Below are 24,118 nucleotides of genomic sequence, written 5' to 3'. Positions count from 1 at the left end.
TTTCCCCAACTGTAATTGCTAAATGATTTAACCGTAGTGCACCTTATAAGTTCTTAACAACCCCTTTCTCCGATATTCATTCGAGACCAAACCAGGGTCACGTTGTGCATGGGATCACTGTGTTCCCATGCAACTAAACTTCCCCTCAGGGTAAATTTTCAGTCAATATGATTATTACAGGATCTCTGCATCTGGGCCGGCGTTCAACACACTGAAAGAACAAGTTATGTGGTTATTAGCAACATAACAGGCTGTCAAATATTAGTTTATTTTACTTAAAACTTCTGTTTTAAGTGCAGGATTATTAGAAGAATGTTGACAGTTCCTGAAGGTGGAAGCATGCATTTTAAGGCATGTCATTTTTTATAAACACAAACTAATTTGGTTAAACCAAAACGGTTAAACCAAACTATTAAAACAAAATAACTACGATTTTGTGTACTGGGTCAGGCGCCTTAGTTGTCCTCATTCCCATGAAACTCAACCCCTTCCAGCGGTGTTTCTGTCACATTCATAATCCTGGAGTTTTCTTTTACTGCTACATGAGAACTCCCTAACAAAAGAAAGAATGGCTGAGAAACAACTAAAATCAAGGCAAAACAAATAATGTTTCTTAGCTAAGTATATGCTTTTTTTTTTTTTTTTTACAGTATGTTGGTCAGAAAATATTGAAGCCTGATATTTGTTCACCCAAACCATCAAAATACCAGATTCATGGATGAATACTAAGGTTTATTGAAAGCATAGTATTAACAGGAGATTTAGAAACTAGATTTTAAGACAAATCGACAAGTGGTTGGAGTTAAAATACGTGCCTTATGCATGACTGACGTCGATCTTGTCTGAATGCATTATCCTTATGAAATCCAACTTGAATTAATAAAAATCCAAAGTTACTCAACAGCACTTCATGAGAGGCTTGATGTTATCCAAGACTACGATGACTGACAGATTTGCACCTGCATTTTTTCACCTTTTTGTGGTTATTTAAGAATATTTATTCAGCACATCTATTTTTATTGGACTGTAAATCTGATGAAAGATTGCACACTATTCAAAATACTTGACAAAAGTAATCCAATCATGGCATATTGTCTACCTGGTCTTTGTTCCTGTCAGATGACTGTCTGTTTTACCCCAGGTCAAGTCGCTTTTTCAACCCCCCTTGCAGATGCAAACGGTAAAAACACTAACAGTTTCTGAACGTCCATTTCAGCTCCGAAAATTGGGCCTGTATTAAAGGCCTGAATGAAGCACATAATTATGCGTCTACACCTGACTTGAAAGAGTAACAGAGGACGGTGTGTGTGTGTTTGCATGCGTGCATGCGCTTCAGGAGCCCACCAAAGTTGCGGCTGAAAGTAACAAGTCGAACTGACAGATGCACCGCAACAGATCAATTGAATGGAAATGTTTGCTCAGCGCTCAGTTTGGAGAACAAAACATCTTCGAGATAGACATAACAGTCGTGATTATGCGCTTGGTGATCTTTTGAACTTTACCTTCACAAATTAGAGGTTCAACAATGCGAAAAGGAAGGCCTGAAAACAACTAAATGACAAGCATTACCTCTGATGAGAAAAAGAAAAGTCAACAAATACCTACAGCTCACTTTGCGCTTCTTTTGACTCGGGTTGATTGTCGTTTAAGTACGTTTTTAAGGGATAGCTCACCTAAAAGTTCTGTCATCATTTACTTACTCACATGTCGTACCAAACCTGTATGACTTACTTTCTTCTGTGAAAAAAAACAACAAAACAAGATACCTGGAATTGTAGTAGTTGCTCTTTTCCATGGAATTAAATAAATAAAAACTAAAAAGATATTTTTAAGCTTAAAAAAAGATGCATAAACAAATCATAAACGATTCATTCAAGAATTGGACATTACTTCTCTCATGAACACACCAACATTTTAATTGACGACATCTTAAATTTCACACAAAGCAATTGTCTGGCTTTAGTACTTTATTGTATGCATAAAAGTACTATAAACGTGGACAATTTTATTATATTTTTGCATGCTTGGAGCTTTAAAGCCTCAGCCTCCATTCATTGTAATTGCATGGAAAAGAGCAGCTGGAACATTCTTCAAAATATTTTCTTTTCTGTTCCACACAAGAAAGTAAGTCATACAGGTTTGGAACGACATGAGTTTTCATTTTATGCTGAAAAATCCTTTCAATTAAACAACATAGCATGTAGTTTGCACAAATACTTCTCTAAATACTCAAAGTCAGCCAATGCAGTGAACTTTCTTGACACACTTTTCATCGAGTGGTCGTGAATCTCTAATTAGTTGAGCCGTATTTGCTCGATGCAATATCTTTCTTAAATGACCAAGGCAAACAAAGGAGGGTAAACAAACCAAGCTCACTATCTAACAGGGTGTTGGATCTCTTTTTGACATTTGAATAATCTTGTTTACACACACGGCCTGACACGTTTACTCTACCTGGGCCGCACGATGGGCAGAGTGTGAAAAAGGCGTTATTAACGAAACTCAATGAGATTGTCAGAACAAGCAGATGAAAGAAGATCAATCTTCTTCGCGAGTTTCTGCGTTTCTTTTTATGAAGAGATACTTGAGATCAAAACACCAACTGCAACATCCAAGGCTGAGCGTTTCTACAGAACGTTAAACCCTTAAGTGCGGTTAAGCGTAGTAGGATGATTAAAGCAAAGGGGTTTACCAGAATTTGAAGACTTGTCATGTGTGCCTGAGGGGGGAAATCTAGTAAAGTCCTGGTGGTCTAAAGTATCTAAAAGCATTGGAACTCGAATACGTTTAAATGTGAAGCATTTTCCTTTTGGACTTACACACCATGCAAACCTTGTTAGACGCAATTGCAACTGCATCTCCGTATTGTATATCAACACCGTAATCCACTTCCAGCTCAATCACTCATTCGGGGATCTAAAAATGTTTCACAGAGCATTAAATTATTTACACAGCAAACACAAGTGTACGACGTTCTTTGAATTCAAACTCTTGGAAGAACCGAGAGCCATATTTTACAGCGTAACCCCATAAAATGCTTAACAGTAGTCTTTTATGGTAAAATTAACTGCGACTTTAGGCTAATTTCCAATAATTTTCTTTTCATCCTGTGGGCTATCAAATTTACAGGTACATCACAGTTTTTCCACAGCTCCCAAAAGCACTAATAAACTTCCAGGGACAAAGTTGTTTTTTTATAAGTAGATGGTTGAAACTCGTTCAGGGGCTTAAACAAAGATTAACTGTGGGGTTGCACTCCGGAGACACTCAAAGACAAGCCGCGGAGGCTTCTTCCATAAATATTCGACTACTATGTGCTCCAGACATTCGTCTAGGTGATAAGACCTCCTCCGTCATCCATTCAGTTGATCTACTATCACTTTATCTGTGCCCAACTTGAGTCAAAACAGGTTACTCACACTTGACACGTGGGCACCGCGCACACGGATGGCCCAGTTACTGATGTATTATGACAATGAAAACACATTCATTCCATTAGTGCTTTTAGAAGGCTTTCCCCGGGTGCTTATAAATATAACCACCTACGAAAACAGTCGTGAGATGGGGGGGATCAGATAAAACAAAGACGTGTGTTTCACTAGAGGGAAAAAAAATTCAGTCCGAACACACCCTGGGTCCATGTTAATGCGCAAAAGGAATAAGCGTTTCGGCTCCAACACAATAAAACTAGCTGCATCTTGCGTTTTATGGCCTGTAACTATACCTCAAAGACTTTGCGTAGCAAAATTGTTGACTTGGCACAGGCATAACACTGTAATTTAAGGCAAAAACAGCGTTTACAGTTGATGACGGCTGTAGCCAGACAAAAGTGTATCCTTTGCATACTCCATTAAACTAGCATGCACGGTTAAGCTCGCAATGGTTGCCTTTTGTTGTTGATGAGTAGGTAAACACGTGCGGCCCATCAGGCTCCTACCCTCACGGTGACCTTCACACATCCGCCAGTTGCTCAGACCTGTTTGAACGGTCTCGGTTAAACACAAAGACCCCAAATGCCATTTCCAAGGCACATAAGTTATTCCTAAACTTGTGACAATGAATCCCAGGGACATTTGACAGCAAGGAATGTTGTTTTTCACTTCGAGGCGTTAGTGAGAACAACTATCTGTCTTTGCATGCTAGCTTATACTGGGATCTAAAAATCTGAGACAGAGTGGAAATGCTTTACAGTGATAACAGGAAATGATTCAACGATGCAAACAGCTGTACAGCAGCTCGAAAAGAAAACGCTGTCATTGTTCCGCTGAAGTCATTTCAGTGTTGATTTAGTTCCGTTGTAAAAGATCTTCAATTATTTAATTAGTTAATTTCGTCTATAAAGCAGTTCTGCAGGAAAAAAAAAGTGATGTCATCTTCCAGCTCAGTTCTCAACCAATAGTGTCAGTGCAGTCAAGTCAATAAAATTGTTTAATATTAAATATAAATATTACATGTAATATTATGCTCTAATTTACTCATTTTATTTTTTGACACAAAATGGATCTAATAAAAAAATATATATAGATTTTTTGACAGATGGAAGGGACTGGATTTGGATGGATGGATTGGATTGGGATGGATTTAAAAAAAATACATTTATACATAGGCAAAAATTCATAGGCAGGTCTGTACTACTATGGGCAATGGTACAAAAGATAATTTTATCTTTCAATTAGTTAAAGAAATGTTATTGTGTTCATGCACAAATTAAAATTAATTTACAGAAAATTGAGAAAACATTAACTTTGCCATGTTATTTATATGCTGTTATATATGCATTTTATACCATAAACTTAAAAAATGAAAATTTTCCAAAAACTTTTTGTTTATTTCCCTCCTGCCATCAGGTCAGCATGTAAAAAAAACGGCTGCTCTGTTTGTGCAAAGGTTCCTGCTGGGCTTCCTGTTCAGCCTGTCACTCGCACTGTTGTCATTATGAGACCTTTTACAAATATGTACTTACACCGCAAATGACTCATTCAGCAAACACTTGCAAGTAAGAGCCTTTTTTTCTCCCAGTGAGTGGTTCTCATCAAACGATCTGAAGGAATGCGGCAGGGATGGTGAAATACATTTCCAGGCTCAAAGCTCGCAGTCCATCTCTCCTTTCTTTCCCTTATTGATTGTGCTTCAGATCAAAACCCAAACAAACACGTGGTTGCCATGCAGCAAGTTAGATATTAAGAACTCGATATGGCTTTGGCGATTGAGTTTTGATCGTTTTATTGAGCGACGTTGTCTTTAATCATGTTCAAGTCATACTGTAGTTATCGGACTAATACAAGAATAGAACAAAAACGCGTTCAGGTTCAAGCTGACCCAGATACCTCTGTTGTGAACTGTGTTTGAGTTCCTTGAAAGAATGATGAAATTAACTCAAGAGTATCTTCACATGGAGGAGCAGCAAGCGCCGCAGGCACATAACACAGATCAGACAATTACACGTTATTAGAACAAACAGTTCAAAGCACGGATACATTCTGATCCATGAACTAGTGTTCTTGGCACTGCATTCACTAAACCTGTCCTATTGTACAGTTCAGTAGGTCTTATTTAGGTTAGGTTATTTGAGGTCTAAAGACACACGATATATGATGTGCACAGGCTAATCAGACTGACGAGACTGGAAAATGTCAATAGTTTAAAGAATAAAGGTCCAAAAATAAGCATAAAAGCTACTTAGGTTCTTGAAAATAAAGGTTCTTCATTGGCATTGATCGGTTCAATGAAGAACCTTTAATATCCATGGAAACTTTCCATTGGGCAAAAGCTTCTTTATTATTAAAATATTCTTTACATTAAGAAAAAAATTGTTCTTGTAAAAACTGTTCACTGAAATGTTCGTTGGGGAACGACAGTCTAATGTACAGTACAGTGTGTCTTTAGGTTATTTAAGGTTGCAAAATACATTCTGATCCTGTATGCAGACATGAACCGGAATGCCTGGAACTTCATTCATCAAACCTGTCCAAATAGAGTATGTTTTAGTTAGGTTAAGTTAGTTGAGGTCTAAAGACGCAGGATAGACAATGTGCACAGGCTAAACAGACTAACGATGCTGCAAAATGTCAACTTTTTTAAAATAAAGGTCCACCAAAGATGGATTTCTGCTCTTAGTTGATTTTGCAGTCCGGTCTGGTTGGCTGGTTTTAAAAAGCCCGAAAGCCATCTTAGGCTGGTTTAAGAATTTGTTGTGTGTATAATGGACAAACATTGGAGAAAGTGACAAGGGTTTGGGACAAATTAATATGCTGGACTGGCAATGCTCCAAAACATCAAAATTCTGAGAACAAACACTCATAAAAATAATTGATACCTTCTTATCCTATACTCTGTGATTACCTGGGATGCCTGGAACTGCATTCACTAAACTTGTCCTACTGTTCAGTACAGTGTGTCTTAGTTTTTTTAGATCTAAAGATGCAAGATGTTCACAGGATAAATGGACTGACAATGTTGTAAAATGTCAATGTTTTTTTAGGAATAAAGGTCAAAAAGTAGCTTAAAACCAATGGTTTTCTGGTCTTTAATTGATCTTGCATTCTGCTCTGTTTGTTGGTTTAAGAAGGGGTTTTGGGCAAAAGCTAAGACCAGAAAACTAGGTTTTGGGGTAGGGGGGTCTGCACAATGAAAAAATATTGATGGGAGTGGAGAAAAATTGATGGCATGAGTGTGGGACAGGACAATCCGTTGGACTGACAATGCTCCAAAACATCAAAATTTTGAGAATAAAAGTCCTACAAGATGGTCTTAGCTTAGAGTAACATAAGGCACAGATACATTCTGATCCTGTACGCTGTGATTATATGGAATTCCTAGAGATACATTCTCCAAACCTGTCTTAATGTACAGTACAGTATGTCTTTAAGTGGAAAGATGCATTTTTTTTTCTCAGCATAATAGAGGAAGTGGAGAAACCAATGGTAAGCGTTTGGGACAGGACAGTCTGTTGGAATAACAATGCTCCAACATTCTAAGAATAACCGTCAACAAAATAATTACTACATTCTGATCCTGTACTCTGTGTCTACCTTGAGGTGCATTCACTAAACCGGTCCTAAGCCACACTACACTACAGTATGTCTTATTTAGTTTAGGTTATTTGAGGTCTAAAGATGCAAGACAGATTATGTAACAGGCTAAATGGACTCTGTGAAATGTCAATTTTTTTTTTTTTTTTTTTTTTTAAGAAATTAATTTTATTCAGCAAGGGTGCATTAGGGACAGCAAATTAATTTATGTTACAAAAGTTTTCCATTTCAAATAAATGCTATTTTTTCATTTCTATTCATCGAGCAATCCTGAAAAAAGGTATCATGGTTTCCACAAAAATATTAAGCAGTGCAACTGTTTCCAACATTGACAATAGTAAGAAATGTTTCTTGAGCACCAAATCAGAATTCAAAATACAGTTATTTTAAATGGTAATAATATTTGACAATATTCCGTTTGATCAAATAAACGTAGCTTTGGTGAGCATAAGAGACTTCTTTTAGAAAACACTAAAACAAACTTTTGATCGCTAGTGTTTTTTTAGCCATTTAGCAGGACACAACTAAGGTAAACACAACTCTTTACTTCTACAGTCATTAATCTTACCAAATAACTGTAAAGCTGTAGGTAAAGGTGCAAGAAATACTCGGAAGCTTTTGTTTTTGACACAAAGGACTCTTTTATGGTACATGTACTCGTCCAAGGGTGCCTTTATGTAGTGTGGGTCAACAGTACAGGTATGTTTACATATAGCAATCCTTCCCTCTCAAAGGCCTATTTAGAGACTTCACTTACCATCTGTCACTTTTAGTAGCGGTGTGGGTTTGTGTACAGCCACTTACTAGTGCCATCAAAGGTTAATTTGCACTGGTATGCCACAGTTGCGGCCAATTATATGATATTCCACCACGTAAGCTCTCTAGAAAACCAAGAAGTATTGTCCCGCAAGCCAAAGTTAGCCATGATGTCAATGTTCAGTCTCGGTTTCAATGCAACAAACATCAAACGTGCTGCTGTGCTGAGGATATTACCTCACTGCCAGAGTTCAATGCACACTCAAACATTGACACAATGTGAGAACGTCAAGCCAATCAGCCATTGTTTGAGAAAAAAGAAGGCCTCTGTGTGTGATTCCTGTGAACATGATGAAAAAAGGAAGGCCTATTGTACTTAACATAGCGTTTTCGGGAATACTCAGCCATCTTCAATGACTAACGCTAATTTGGCTTCATATCAGAACAGTTCTTGGCACACAAAGAAGGGACGTCATTGCTTCACGCAATCCCACGTCAAACCGCGGCTTGGAAATAAAAAGGAGAGCATTTCATTCATATTCGCCTCATTTGCAGGTAAACTAACCAGAAAGTAACATGGAACGAGCTAGTCTGCCTACAAAACGCTTATTACAACGATTTAAAATTTAAAAGAAAAAGCTACATCTATAATATGAAATGTATACTCACCTTGTACATCCATGAAAGTACAATCTAAAATGTATATAAATAATTACAAAAAATAATAATAATCATGTATGAAGAATAAAACTCAACAGAGTTGACACAACACACAAACTGCTGCATAATTATTATGCATTCATGTAGTCATTGTTGAAGCCGCAAGCACATTGCATGCATGCTTAGGATATAAGTGATGGTGTGTGTGAAAGTATGTAAGCCTATGTATGTGTGTGTGCAGTTTTGGAAACAAAACAAAAACATTTCTCAATCCTTCAATGCGTTCAACAGCCCAACAAATAAATGAATCATCACTAACATTAATAAAAAAGTCTCTTTTTTTTGCCATCGTAGCCTGGATAAACAAGTGTGGTATAACTGACGACAGACCGATGAATTATGGAAAATGAATCATGTGCGCGCTCCATCCTCATAAAGTTCGCTATGGAAAGTGATATGAAACTATAATGCAAACTTTCAGATTAATCAACAGCTTCCAGTGTTTCTCAGTCAATCAGGATCAGTAACTAAATGTCTAGTATAAACAGAGGTAATCAATGCCAATGTCAAGTATTATGATATAGTGTACATTGTGGTATACAATGCTAAAACACCAAAAAATAATCAGCATTTAACAGTTAACAGATGCTGAAATTGACATGCTTTCTCCTAAAAACAAAAATGCAATTTAAAAGTAATTTTCAAGTCAAAAGGAATATGACTTGACTTTAAGTAACATTGCACCTACTCTCAGAGTGTTAGGAGAGTATTAGTAGACTGGTAGGGTTAGAATAAGTTTGCATGCACTTGCACTTATAGTCAGTAGAATGTCTGTTGGAGGACCATCAGAATAAAGAGTTAGCAGATATTAAGCAGACAGTAGTTACAAAGTTACTTTGTACTCAACAGCTCAGAACTGTCAATCATTGTTTATATTTAGACAAATATAATCAGCTTAAAAATAAAAATAAATGTTAGGGACAGTTACCATTGTAATGTTTGCCAATATTAATAACCAGTTCAACAGGCTTGTCGCAAGCCTATAAATGCTCTAACTTGCGTAATACATCCAGAGAACAACGCCACACAATTGACCATGCATTTCAGCATGTGTGAAGTGCACTTTGTAAGTGGCAGTTCCCTTTTAAAGTGCTGTGAAAGTTGCATTGTTGGCTTTAGCCATTCATTTTGTCTGTTTTAAGAACAAGGAAATGCAATGTTTTCACAACAGAGAATTTTCCCCAAGAAATCTGTCTCAGGATACTACACTGTTTCCTGAATCCTGGACGTCTTGTGCTTGGCTCTGGATGACTTTGAAAAAGCTTTCGGATTTAAACTTTAAAAAAAAAAAAAACAGCTGAGTGTAGATCGCTACCCAAAGGGAACTAGAAAACCCATTTCGAAATCGATCCTTTTTGAAGACCCTTGTAATCAACAACCCTAAGCTTCTAAACACTTCTTAATTTCTTGGTAATAAATTGAGGATGTTAACGCACCAGCTTTACATAAACATCATGAATGAAAGCATCAGATTTTAACCTTGCATTATCAACCCTTAATGGGAGACTCTTTGGAAAATTTGAGCAAGTTTGGGAATCAAGATCCAACAAATAATTCAATCAAACTCTCCATTGTATACAACCACACACTGTTTAGTCCTTGTAATCCTTTGCTAATGCATTACTAGCTCAGATAGAAGACCTTGATGTATCATTAGTGTCATAGCGAGCCACCGGGAAGCCAGCATAGACACATGTGCTTACAGTCAAGGCACCTCATCAGCGCGTGTGTTTACACTCGGACCAAAACATTGGCTCTCACGCAGCTGACGGAGCCATGTGTTCCTGCACACGGCACACTGCTATCACCAACTGTGTTTCTACAGACCTCACAAAGGTCAGCAAAACATGGCCAGCTTTGCAATGTCTTGTCCCTCGGCGCCTGGCTATCAACAGGAAACATCTTTCGCAGAACAGGAAGTGCTACTCTCTAATTGGTCCAAAGTGATTCAGTGAGAACCTTTGTTCCACCAATGAGGGTGCAGCTATTTTGGGAGAGGCTATATAAGCAGACTTGCTTAGAATCAATGCAGCAGAGTTTGGATGAGGTAGTTGGTAGTAGAAGTTTCCTGGTAAACTGGGAACTGAGTAATGCAAAGGGAGTTTGAAAAGGCTTACATATGACAAATCAGTCATAAAGTTAGTGTTGCACAAGACCTTTCATTGCTCATGGCTTACTTGCTAAATCTGGTCTTCTCTCAAACTCCTAAGCAAAAGATGTAGAGGAAAACTACTAGTATACCATCCAAACATTTTTACTTATAGGAAATACTACAATGTCACAAAGGCAATACCCTCAAAACTGCATGATTGTATCTTATCTACCCCTAGGTTTTACTTTATTTTGATGGTCCCTTTAACACATTCTGTTGACTTTAAGTAATGTTGCACCTACTCGAGTGCTAGTAGAGTATTAGTAGGGTTAGGATTAGAATAAATTGACATGTACTTGCAAAGTTACTTATAGTCAGTATAATGTCTGTTGGAGGACCAACACAAAGCAGATATTAAGCAGACAGTTTACTAATACTCTAATGAGAGTTAGTTGTCATGTAGTTGCAAAGTAAAATAAAGTGTTACTGAAATATGAAAATGAAATCAACAGCTCGGAACTGTCAAACAATGTTTATATTTAAACAAATATAATCTGCGTTAAGTGTTACCGCATGTTAATACCTTAATGGTGCATGTAAAGTACACCCTATAGAGAACCATTTTAGAGGTAGAGGTACACAAGGGTACTTTTTACGGTACTGCCCCAAACAGGTACAAATATTAACTTTTTTTTCCGAAAGTCTTCCTTGTGCTCTTAAGTAAAATATGAATAACTACTAGTATACCGTCCAAAACAATTTAAGACCATAATGTCACTGGGGCATCACCAAAACAGCATCATTGTACTTTATCTTCCCCTAAAAGGTGCATATTAGTACCTTAGTAGTACATATTAGGTACTATGCATCTTTAAGGTACTAATATTAGGAGTAGATAAGATATATATAGTGTTTGCTAACAGTGATTTCCTACATAGCATTAGCCTACTTCCGTGTACTTTGTTGACCAAATCAGCACATATTTTCATCAAATGGCACAACAAATGTTTTCATTCGGAAGTAGAGAGTGAGGCTTTTGGTATCAATCAAAGAGCGCTTAAAAAAAGCTCAAGGCATCACAGTGAAATGTGTATACACAAGGCTTTTCAACAGGAGAGTGATTGTAAATACAACACCAGCAATGAGCTTTGAAATCCCTTCATTAGCAAGCTACTAAGAGTCACGATTACGTCTGGAATGCTTTATCAGTGCTGGGAAATCCAGCGGTTGTCTTATCGGAGTTGTCTTAAAACACTTACACAAATATAGATTGTGAGAAATCAGGAGCACAAAAGCAGCTTTTATTGAAAATGCACATTACAATTACTTGGCGCCTGTTGCTGCAAACGCCGTGCCTACAACAACAACTATCAACGTTTCCGTAATCAAAACATGGCTACTGGCGCTCCATGGCAGTATTTGCCAATTCCTACCCAGGCTAAATGCAAACACCAACAGTTGAAGTTAATTTAGTTTAAAAAGCAATTTGATTTGTTTAGTACATTTTAAGCTTCTCTATAAACCCTGAAGTCTATGAAATCCGCTGGGCGTGTTAGCAACAGTTTTTCTGTGTGGAAAATGTTTTTCTTCACAATGACAATCAAGTGTTTGTTGGACATATGGATATCTTACCATGAGCTAACTATTATTTTGTCACACTGAGGAGTCACAGAATTTTGTAAGTGTTGTGGTTACTGATAGGAATGACATACGGCATTTGTCATCGGCTACTGTGACACCTGTTTCTGCGGCTCAATGCTGAAAAGTTACAGTGTTGTCTGAGAGAGTTGTGTGAGTCATGGTTACTGGTGAAAGTGACGGTTGGTTTGCCGTAGTGGAAAAGCAGTGGTGGAAAATAGGCTTTGCCCTTTTACTTTATTGCTGCACACCTGCACCCAGGAATTTTTACTAGCCTGGCTAAGCCTGAACCTAGCTTAGCCTGTCAAGAAGGGTAGCTAGCTTTGTGACACATGGAAGTAAAACATACATGATCAAGATCTGATCTTTTGTGTGCTTGAATTTTAGGGCAAATACTAAACGATTAAATGTTTATTTGATGTGCCCTTTCTGCGCTATAAACAAAGTATAAGAGTGGGCTAGTCGCCAATCATTGCTACAACAAAATAACAGTGCAACACTAAATTTTCCAAAGAAAATGTGTGTTTGCTTACCTTCAAAAGAGTCCAGCTGAAATCACCATGACATTGGGATCTCTAGATATGGCTCCAGACCCTCATTCAAGGAGGTTTATAAGATTTCTGCACATTTTATCATCTGTCAGACAAAGAATGTAAGTCTATTTACTTTTTAAAAAAAAGAATAGCACACCCTAATACTGCATCAAGCCACATAAGTCAAGTTAGTATTCATATCTGTAGCACAAATATACTGTTTTGAAATACTTCAAATCCCTTTTAGTAACACAAACTCAATTCAATCACTGCCAGGACTACACTGTAAAAAATTAGATGAATAATACGTTATGACAACATATATTTTTACATTGCTTTAAGTTAAGTAATTTTCAACTATTCAACTTTCAAGCTATACAAGATTCAACTGATTTTTAAATCAAATCGAATCAAATCAAGTATATTTGTATAGCGCTTTTCACAATACAGATTGTATCAAAGCAGCTTCACAGTATTAAATTAAAATAAAATAAAATAATACAACAAGGTTTGTTTCTAGTGGAATTTATTGATTGATAGAATAAAATTAAATATCCCCAAAATATCCCCAATTGTTGATTAAAATTTAAGGCAGAAACTTTTTTTTTTTTTACAGTGTACAGGGATGAAAAAAAACTGTAAAAAGTTACATTAAAAAACACTGTTAAGTTACATTAAATAATTTATTCAGTCACATTATTGCTGACAGGCTTTTGGAAGCATGCAAAGTATCCTGAATAAATCCTCAGATTGTGGTTATGTGTCAGCTTTTCCATAGCAAAGACACATCAAAAGGGGTGTTTGGAAAAATAAATAAAGATAATACTGATGTGGGATATGCAGGCAAGAGACTCAAGGGAACTGGATCCACTAGTTCATGGACTGCCATCAAAGTAGTTCCTGTGATTTGATCAGTTTGTGGTCTGGGAGCTCACCAGTTTATAGATCTGATGAGGCAATTCCTCTCTTAAAATCTGTTTACACCAGTGCCCAATTCTTTCCTCTCGTGTCATAGCTGTCCACCTGCTTAACACTGTGAAGTATGTTCCACCTGTTTTGTTGCCTTTTACAGGGGGGGGGGCAGGTTAAAGAGATCAGTGTGAAAGATTTATGAGGGATTTCACACCTGTCTTTTTAAAGGTGTCTCATCTGTGGTTGCATCACCATATTCCAGAAGTCATCGTAGACTACATTCTTTCCATTGAATCAATTTATTGGTTCATTTTCAACTTCAGTTAACTAGAATATATATATATATATATATATATATATATATATATATATATATATATATATATATATATATATATAGAGTGTATATTCCAAATCTGTGTTAAATGCCATTGCTGTAGTTACATACATGTAATTGTCATGTAAAGTCCTATGCCTAATTCTTAAATTTTTCACTCTCTAGAAAATCGGAACTGCAGACATTGCTTTAAATCATGCTATAACAAGCACTGCGCAGCCAACCATCAATGAGCAACAGTTCTTAAGAAGAGCAAAAAACATGGTGGAACTTCAAGCTTTAATGCTCTGAAAGTAACATTTCGGTCACACTTTAGATTAGGGTCTAATTCTCACTATTAACTAACCATTAACTATGACTTTTGCCTCAATAAATTCCTAATTACTGCTTATTATTAGTTGGTAAGGTAGTTGTAAAGTTTGGGTATTGGACAGAATTAAGGGATGTAGAATATGGTCATGCAAAATAAGGCATTAATAATAACTAATAAACAGCCAATATCATATGCATGCTACTAACCAACTACTTAATACTGAGAATTGGACCCTAAACTAAAGTGTTACCAACATTTCTTATTAAAAGCATTTCTTACATGTAAAACGTACGTGCAGCTATGATATTTCTGAATCACTCCATAAAAAATTTAAATAAAAAGTGAAAAATGCACTAAAATAACAAGCTAAAATGACATTCCTAAAAATATAATGAGGCGTACCTCAAGGCAACACAGTAAAAAGGTCAGGGTCACATGGAGTAACTGGTTTAATTGTAAAGAATGTAATGAAAACTATTTCCTTCTGGGTTTTTGAGGTAGTTGGTTTGGGGGAATGTAGAATTGGACAGCGTCAATGCACAAGGCTTGAAATTCTGTCTGAAACCAGCATCATATTCACATTCTGCAACTTTCCATCAAGCAGGAACCCTCAGAGTTTCTTAGAAGGGGAAGTTTGTCATGCGAAGAGTATGTCATCAAAGTTGAATGAAAGGACAAAGGGATATTTCCCACTTGAGCAATCCTAAAACAACATCTAAAAAGTTTTATTATCAAACTGTTACACTCTAGATGTCCACGAATCACAGGTTAGCCTCGTCCTCCGATTCTGAGCTGGTTAAGTTCCACACCCTAATGCAGGGTAAAGTGTACCAGTGTTTGGCTGCTTCCAGACCGCATTTATGCACAGATGCACACTTGTTCTTTTGTTTTACAAGGGGTTGCCATAACGTTAGCACTTGAGTTAGCACTTCTTCTAAAACCGCAACGGTACATGCAGCTAACACTGACCTGATTCTTTGTAAGCAGTGGCAGGTGTGGGATACCAAAGTGGTACGCGCAGCTGCATGAACCTTCTGCTTGGGGTAGAAGCACCTTTCACACACTTGTTACACATCGTGTATCAAGTCAAACCACAGCAATCAAGATGTTTTTGAGTGTTACACATGCTAAGGCTATCTGGATATATTTGAAAATGATGGTTTTGTTTCAAAACATAAAGAAAAAGATGTTTTCAAACTTATCCTGATTAATGTGAACGTAGCATAAATGTCCTTGCAATTTCCAAATCCCAATTAGTAAGGGTTACACTTTATTTTAAGGTGTCATTGTTACAGTGTAATTATACATTTAAGTACTGAGTAATATTAATTAACTACATATACTTACTATAGGGTTAGGGTAGGATTTGGATTTGGTTGAGGGTTAGTTGCATGTAATAATGCATAATTTACTGTTATTACTATGGTAAGTACATGTAACATGTGTAACAAGGACACTGTAAAAATACAGTGTTACCGCTTAGTCATAGTAGCACAACAGAAACCGAACAATCAAAACAGAGCGGGTCTGCCCGAGGACGCAATGGGAGATGGACACCAACCAGAGGAAGATAAAGTGCTGGAATCCACATGATGTAACACTGAGGCATGAAGAGAGGGGGCCCAGATGCTTTTGCAAGGCGCCTGATTTTCGTGTTTGCAGGGAAACCATGGCAACAGAGGGGGAAACCCACCCAGCTGTAGGACTGAGTTGGGCTCCGAGCCCCGGAGTCGACAGAGCGCCGGTGCTCCAATCACAGGCTTTCCCCCTGCGAGCCAAGGCTGGGTTTCATCACCGAAGAGTCCAGGCCTTAATGCACAGCAGATGTGTGGCCAACAGGAGTTGGCAGCTCTTTGACAGCGCTGGATGGAGCAATTCCCCTCCTCCCCTCACTTCTACATCTTCCCCTTAGGAGAATGCTGTGTGCGGGCTAATGTTCGGATCCTCTCAGCATTCTTGGGAACTCGTGATGCGCTCTGTTATAAGAAAACATTCAAGAAAGATTCAACTTTCAGTGCGCGACATGCCGCTTTATCAAACTCCTGGCAGGGGCTTGCGAACACTCCCGCTCGGACGCATTCTTCTGCTATCAATCGTGTAGTTCCAACGCATTAACATTTAATAAAACGTGACATGGAGGTACAGATATACAGCACACGACTCTACACTGCGCCAACCCAATCAGAACTTATCGCTATCATCACGGTTTGGCTGAGGTCGAAAAGCATGCTATCTTCGCATATGGAATGTCTCAAGACAAACGATTCTACCAGGGACTGCCAAATCAGTCAGAGTTAGTACCAGCTAGTGGTAGACTCCTATTGCAAAACCTCCAGCTGTTACCCATAATAATCCATGCTTGTACTTGTGCAAAGGTAATAATATAGTTGCTAAATAAGCACGTGTGTACAGCTGGATTACAAAAATGCAAACTGAACTATGATAATATTTCCGTAGATTCGTTTACATGTGCTTTAAAAGTTCGATTTCATTTGGAATTAAGCAGTAATTCACTTTTTTAGAGTTAGTCCGGCTGAAATCATACTATTTCTGTTACTTAGGGTGCTTTCACACTTGCATTTTTGGTGCACACCTGGGTTCGATTGACATCAGAGTTTGGTTTGATTGGATGATGTGAACGCTGTTTTCCGAACCGTACCCGAGTCTGAATAAAAAGGGTGGTCTGGCGTACGTTCATGTGAACTCTTTTCACAATTCATGTGAATTGTGGAAGTGACGTATGATTTGATAAAACTGCGTGTTTGTGTGTTCTCACTCCCTTTTCTGGCAAACGTGACTGACGCACTGCAAGCAGAGAGAAGAAATGGACTCCCACATTCTTTAGAAAATTTGCTGTACATTCGTGGCAGATCAAAATATAAAAGTGAGGTGAACAAAGCTATGCATTTTGCTGCCTTCTCCTGCTTTGTTTACTGTAAATAATGATTGCTGTGATTATTGATCACAACTTAAAATTCAACATTAGGATAAATAATGTGTTGTTTCAACTTAAAGTATGTGTTCGTGCTTGACTTAAAATATTACGTTTAGTTAACTTTTGTTTAGTTGGATAGTTATGTTATCTCAACAAATTTTAAGTTATTATTAATTGCAGCAACATTTTTTACATTGTTGTTACCAACCAACAGGGGAAACAGCTGCTGCTTTGATGATGCAAATTCACTCCGTTTTGGACCCAAATAATATATTGTGAACACAATCCAGTGGGGGGCAGGGGAGAGGGGAACAATCTAAAGCCGCATTTCGACCGCAGGGACCAGGGTCTAAATGAAGTTCCGGGTAACAATTTCCCCCTCAGAAAGTCCCTGCTTGTGAGGTAGTACTTTTTCAAAGTTCAGGAACTTTCGGAAGTGGGACTTGGGAGCTGAACATGCTAATTGGTTGAGTTCACGCAGCATTTTATTTCAACCACCATTTTTCATCCAAGTCTGTTGCGGTGCGTGCAGTAAGAGTTGTTTGCTATTCGAAACAAAAAAGGAGTTTAAAAAATACGAACGATGGACTGACAAAGAGGTTCTAGCTTTATTAAGCTTATATGCGGAGGCTGAAATCCAGCGGGAACTGGAAAGTCGCGCGCAGTCCTACGTCAACGGACTAATTTGCCTAATCTTCACGTTACTTTAGACTGCGATGGAAACGCAGACAGTAACAGGTCTGGGGGAAACAAAGTTCCTGAGACAAATTGTTCTGGATAATTTTGGTGGAAACGCGGTTATACTGGGGTTTGGATCAGGCAATCAAACCAAGTGTGAAAGCACCCTAATTGTTGCTTTACCGAGATCAATACCAGCTAACTAGCCCATACTGTCCAGCCAAACACTGTCTGGGTGGTTAGCATGAGCCATTTAGTATAGATGCCGTAAACTGTAACATTTTGCTGCCAACATTTTTTCTTTTGGGGCTGAAATAGAAATGAAATAGACTTGCATTTTTCCATCTGCTTAGCAGCCATCAAATCATATACTTCTGGATTATAGAAGTCCCATTATAGCAGAGCAACTCCCATTGAGATGAATGGGAATAGTTTTCTACAGGTATTTAAGACAACATTGGTTGGGACGCTCAAACAAACAGAGAAACATTGAAAGCAGGGTTTACAGTCTTCTGGGAAATGAACCTATACAAATGGCTTACTTATAGTATACATTACCATACTATGGCGTTAAACGGAGTGAGATCACCGCCTACAAAAATGTACATTTTGTCATATTACCATTTTTTTCTGCTCAGTTCCCTGTAGTCCGAGAATACAGCATAATTGAGGGTCTAAACGGCATGAACTTCTACTTCACAGGAACATCACAGAAAACAGCAGGTGCTGCTGACTGAATGAAACCACTAATCAGCACTTTGCAATAAAGTCTTGTTTCATTTCTGCAGCACTCACATCGACTCATTGAAAAGGTCTAACCACTCAACACAAGTCTTAGACTGTATGTGTGTGTATATAGTGCGTACAAAACCTTCACGGCAGTTTGCGATGTTTATCAATCGTGACGTGGTGAAGCAAAAGGGAAAATGGAGGTTGAGCTCTTAGTGAATTGGGTTTTAGGCAGAACCGCTTTGAGAAATGCTTGTTTATCTGCATGACTGTGGATTGAGATCTTACCACAGAGGAGATTCACAGCGTCACCATGCTTCCAGAGAGACACCAACATCTGTCAGGCCCACTTCCTTCCAAAATAATGTCCATCCACACAGACACAAGCCACCAAAACAAACGCTCTAAAGAAAACAAAAGAGATTGTGTTTCATTTCATCCAATCTTGCAAGCAGATGAACATTGATAAACATTTAACATCTCATATTGCTGCTTCGATATCACAGCTAAAAGAACAAAAGTCATAAAATCACAATGAAACAGCAGCTTTCATGTTCAGGCTATACAAAACATGCCTTTGTCTTTAAGCTAAATCATGTTTCCCTCACACACTACTTCCAATGGAAAGAGTCTGAAACTTCTGTCCTTTAAGGCCCTGTTTACAGCTGGTATTAAAGGTGCAGTAAGCGATTTCTGAAAAATTGTTGATATTTGAAATCACCAAAACATACACGCCCCTTTCCAAAAGGATCACACAATATATTGATAGCTCCGCCCACAAATTCACTACCACGCTATGCGACACAGGCACCTCCCCCCTAATGAGTGTATACGGCCCTTACTGCTGATTGGCTACAAGTGTGTTTTGGTGCTCAGTCCGATCCACTTTCAACAGCATTTCTCAGAAAACGCTTACTGCACTTTTAAGATGCGTTTTGGTTGGATCAGTAGACGAGGGAAACTTTCGACCTTCTGTCTTGATTTCTTCGAGGGGAGGGTTTATGGGTTGGTAAATGTATGAGGTTTTTCAGATCTTTCAATTTAACGGATGAAATAAGCTCGCGCAATTAACATATTAACGCGACTGTAGACGAAGGAAAAACACACAGAGAGCATCAGCTTTAGTTTCTGCTCTGACAGACGCAAGACCACGACGAACGTGGTGAATACGTGTTAGAAATCAGGAATGTTGAGAGAACAATGTGCTTGGTAAGTTTTTTGTAAGTTTAAATCCCGTCGGGCTAGCGCTCTTCTCATAATGTTTACACATTAGGTCAGTAGGTGGAGAATAGTCTTTTTTTGGCTGTTCGAACACATTAGACCATTAGTGTCTACACTACAAAAGCAATCTGGTTAAATGCGTTTTCGACTACCTCTAGAAGTGGCAGAAAGTGGACAAGATCAAAAGGTTTAAGACCCCGTTTACACCTGTGTTTAGCGTCGTCCACTTGTGATTAAATTGACCAGTGTCCCAATAGTGAACCAAGTGAACCCACTTTCCTGTGCATTCATATTGTACCTCGACCCTTTTTTGGAACCTAGTAATAAATTTCCGTCTCAATATTTTCCCTTTCCTCTTGCTCCTTGCTCCTTCAGGCTGAAGTGGTCCAAATTAAACCACCTGGCCTTTATTTTTTATAAGAAAACAGAAGAGCTTTAAGGAATGTGTTTGCAATTGACAAGCATTTGCAATATATTAATCTTCTCATTCCTAATATGGTGAAATGCTGTCAGTAGATTTGAATAGGTGTTTGGCAGCAGGAAGAAACTAATAAGTGAAATAAAGCAGATGCAATAGAAGCAAACCACAATAACTTTAAGCATGTAGGACAGTTATATAGTATGAACTACTCTGTGACCATTTAAACAAAGCATGAAGCAAAACATTTCAGATTTAATTTAGATTAATTGTGCAGCCCTATTTAAAAGTAACAAATACAGTACATGGGAATGAATGTTATTTTACATATGTGTACCAGCTCTGTTAGAGGCCCTATTGACAGGAATGGGTGTTTCCGTACATACATTAGCACCGCTGTTGGTTACAATCTGTTTGGTTAAAATGGGTGTAAGAGACGTTCAGAAGAAGAACGGACTTCAGATATCTGCAAACGCAAAGTGAAAGGGAAGTGGTTACAATTCAAAAGGAAAACACATACACACCTGCTTTCACTTACATTTTGAAGGAAAACAAAGCCTTATCATTGGTTGAAATCTGAAGCTTGACAGCAGAGTCGTAAGATTTCACTAAATCTCGAGCCAGGGCAAATATAAACAAAAAAGGCTGAGTAAAAACAGGAAGCACTCAACGTCTAGTATTAATTGAAAAACTTGCCAAGATTGTAATGGTTGTGCACATTATAGGACAATTAAATTCACTATTTAATAAAGACAAAAATACAAAGTGCACTTTTCTTGAAGATTAATATGTTTGTATTTTAAAACTCTTTGGATGGTGAGGTTAATATCTTCACATTAAAGGCAGATATAAAATTAACAAAGTTGATGGGTCAGATAATTAACATTTGGAAAATGAAGATTGTCCACTTCACTGGTCCTCATCACGATGATCCAGTTTTACGAGCTTTGAGTTTCTGCCAGATGTTTTCTCTGAGATAAGGCGACCACAGTGACCATGGAGGAATTCATCTCGGCTTAAGTTCAACTTGTGCATGAAGTTAGTTCAGCAGGAACATGCTCCACTGTAATCTCACTGCACTTACACAAGGCTAAAAACATGCATTTTCTTGACGCAACAAAACCAACATCAGCCTATAAACATCTGGTGTTGCTAAGCAACTACACTGTGAATCTAAAAACATTCCATGCTCACATGGGCAACTTATTACTATGTTGTGCAGGCACTTGGATGCTGACATAATTACCAAGCGAATGAAAGACATAAGCTCTGGCCCTGATGTAAGAGAAAAGCATATGATCCCACATAAACAGTCCGAGCCAAACATTTTGAAAGCGTTACATCAACGTTAGCATAAGCAGAACCGCCTGCTGGGAGCTAAAAGTGCAGATTATAAGCACAAGGTTTAAAAACACAAAGGGGGTTTCCACCCCAAAGAACCTTTCAATTCTTAAAAGAACCGTTATCCACAATAAATAACTTTTTGCATAATAGGTTGTTAAATGTTCTTCATGGAACCATAAACCTTTATTTTTAAGAGTGATATGAATAATATCAAGCTTGCGTTTTCTACCTTCCTTCTTCTAACAGTTAAACGGAAGCAATTACCGCTTCTGAAAGTCACCACGTTTCCGAGGGAGTAAAAAAGGCCCACATCTGTGCACGTTTCATTAGTGCAATGAGCAATTTTGGGCACTTTCTGTTGCCGAATCATCTTATTGTGTGATATTGTGAGTCATTTAGTCACAGCTTCAGTTACTTTAATGCTTTGGTGACTTTTCACCGATTTTATTTGAGGAAACATCATCATCTGATCTTCTGCAGAGAATACCAAAAAATACACTTTGTGTTCTGTTTGATGTCCCATCACGCAGACGCTTAATTACGGTGTAATCACAGATCAGGGGACAGTCGGCTCGGGGCAGGAAGGCACTGTCAAACCCCAGATAAGTGGGACCTGCGTATTCAAAGCCCAAACCCCCCGAGAGAGGCCACGCTAGCGGTTTGAGGCCATTATATCGAGACGTTGATCTGAGCTGTAATAAGTGGCTGCAAGTGCCTTGAGGTCCTGACCGACCCCCCATCTAGCTGACGTGTAATTACTGCTCTAATAAAACAGCTATTGGGTTTAAAGACACATGGCCGCCTGGTGCTTGCACGTGGAACACCCAGCTAGACCCTCCGCCGCTTTAGCCTTCACATCAACCCCTGTAACTTGTAGGCCATTAGTGGTATTGCTGAACAAATGGCTGCATACAGTTGTGACACACCGACACTGTAAAAACTGAGTTCAAAAAATGAATGAACAGTTTGCATATAGCTTTTGTAGTTGGATTTTTTTAAATGTCGTGACTGAACATAAGGTCAAGCTGCAATGACTTAAAACTGGACAACATTGCAAAAATGAAATATTTAGATTAATTCTAAAAAAATGTCTTAACCACAAAAAGAGTTTAGATAATAAAAATACCATACAATAAAATAAAATAAAAATAGGATAAAACAAATTAGATAGATGAGATGATAAAATAAAAATACCAAAAATAAATAGAAATAATAATAAAATAAAATCAAAAAAATAAAATACAAAATAGGACAAAATGAGAAAAAATATTTAAGAAATTGACAAATTAAAATAAAATCCAATCAAAAATACAGGAAAAAATAAGAATATAAAATATAAATATAAAAAATGATAAGAAATAACTATATATATATATATATATATATATATATATATATATATATATATATATATATATATATATATATATATATATATATATAAACAAGATAAAATGATACAATAAGATTAAATAAAACAAAGATAAAAAATTTAAATACAATAAAGTAATTAAAAAAACAAACAAGGATAAACAGATATAGATACAGATAGAGCAGATATAAAAACACAAAATACCTTAAAATGCGACACACAACCCTCAACACTAAACACACGATTGGCAACAACCAATATGTTCTTTTTAAGTAGAGAAACAAGATCATCCTGACATCAGAAGACAATATGATCCTTAACATGACAACAAAGTCAACAACAGTGTGAATAAAACTAGCAAACATTCAATGGGGCCATATTAATTATTCACGCCCTAGTGCATGATGGGAAGTGAGTGAAGGGGACTGAACCACAACTCTAAAAAGCATTAATCCAACTCACCTGCTGTCTGATGTGATTTTCTACTGCAGCGCTTTGCTGTTAGCCTCCGAGCTAATTCCTCGTGTTGTTTACGCTTTTACGCAGCACGCCTGGTATCAAGGTTGATCTACTGAAGGTTCATTATTGTAAATATAATATAACAGGCAACACCATTATACATTATGCAAACATTGCTCCTCAGATGAAGTGAGATAGAAGTGAATTCAAAGAACACAAAAGCACATCAGGCCTTTATGCAAACCACAGAGGAAGTGTTTATCATTTTACTCCTCCTCGTTATTTATCATACTTTTATTTCCTTCACATTCAAAGTATAAGCTTGGAGAATGGAAGTGTTTTGCAGCAAATCCCTCACAGAAATCCAAACCAGATGAATTCTCTGACACAACAAGACGACAAAAAGCATGATCATGTTTCCATTGTCTTACAAAGGTGACAACAATTAACATTAGCATCTCGCTGAGAGTGTGCAGCTTTGGGTGTGGGGCACATGGTTGCTACGAGAGCTGGTCTGCACTGAAACTGAGGTGCGGTTTAACAGACCACACATCCTGTAGATGCACAAGCTGAAAAACCCTCGCTCATACACACACACACTACACAGCGAGTGCACCAGGCTGAAGTGTG

At 37.7% G+C, this 24,118-nt stretch overlaps 1 long non-coding RNA gene across 8 annotated transcripts in view; it reads right to left on the bottom strand.

Annotated features, from left to right (window-relative positions):
* The window catches only part of LOC311084975, a 56,068-nt gene extending 32,289 nt beyond the window's left edge, over positions 1–23,779 (bottom strand). For 3 of the 8 annotated variants that reach the window (XR_014606684.1, XR_014606689.1, XR_014606690.1), the window contains exons 1-3: positions 23,492–23,779; positions 18,963–19,078; positions 12,771–12,873 (exon numbers count right to left, since the gene is read on the bottom strand). This is a non-coding gene — a long non-coding RNA (uncharacterized lncRNA). Of the gene's footprint in view, positions 1–12,770; positions 12,874–16,025; positions 16,309–18,962; positions 19,079–20,699; positions 20,780–20,837; positions 20,922–23,491 lie in introns of all 8 variants that reach the window. The other 5 variants (XR_014606685.1, XR_014606686.1, XR_014606687.1 and 2 more) reach the window with 5 other exon arrangements.
* Positions 23,780–24,118: the final 339 nt, after the last annotated feature.

The sequence above is a fragment of the Abramis brama genome (genome assembly GCF_963993115.1).
Source record: "Abramis brama genome assembly, chromosome: 6".
NCBI classification, from domain to species: domain Eukaryota; kingdom Metazoa; phylum Chordata; class Actinopteri; order Cypriniformes; family Leuciscidae; genus Abramis; species Abramis brama.
The sequence above is the reverse complement of the archived record's forward strand: the minus strand, read 5'-3'. Positions and strand labels throughout refer to the sequence as shown.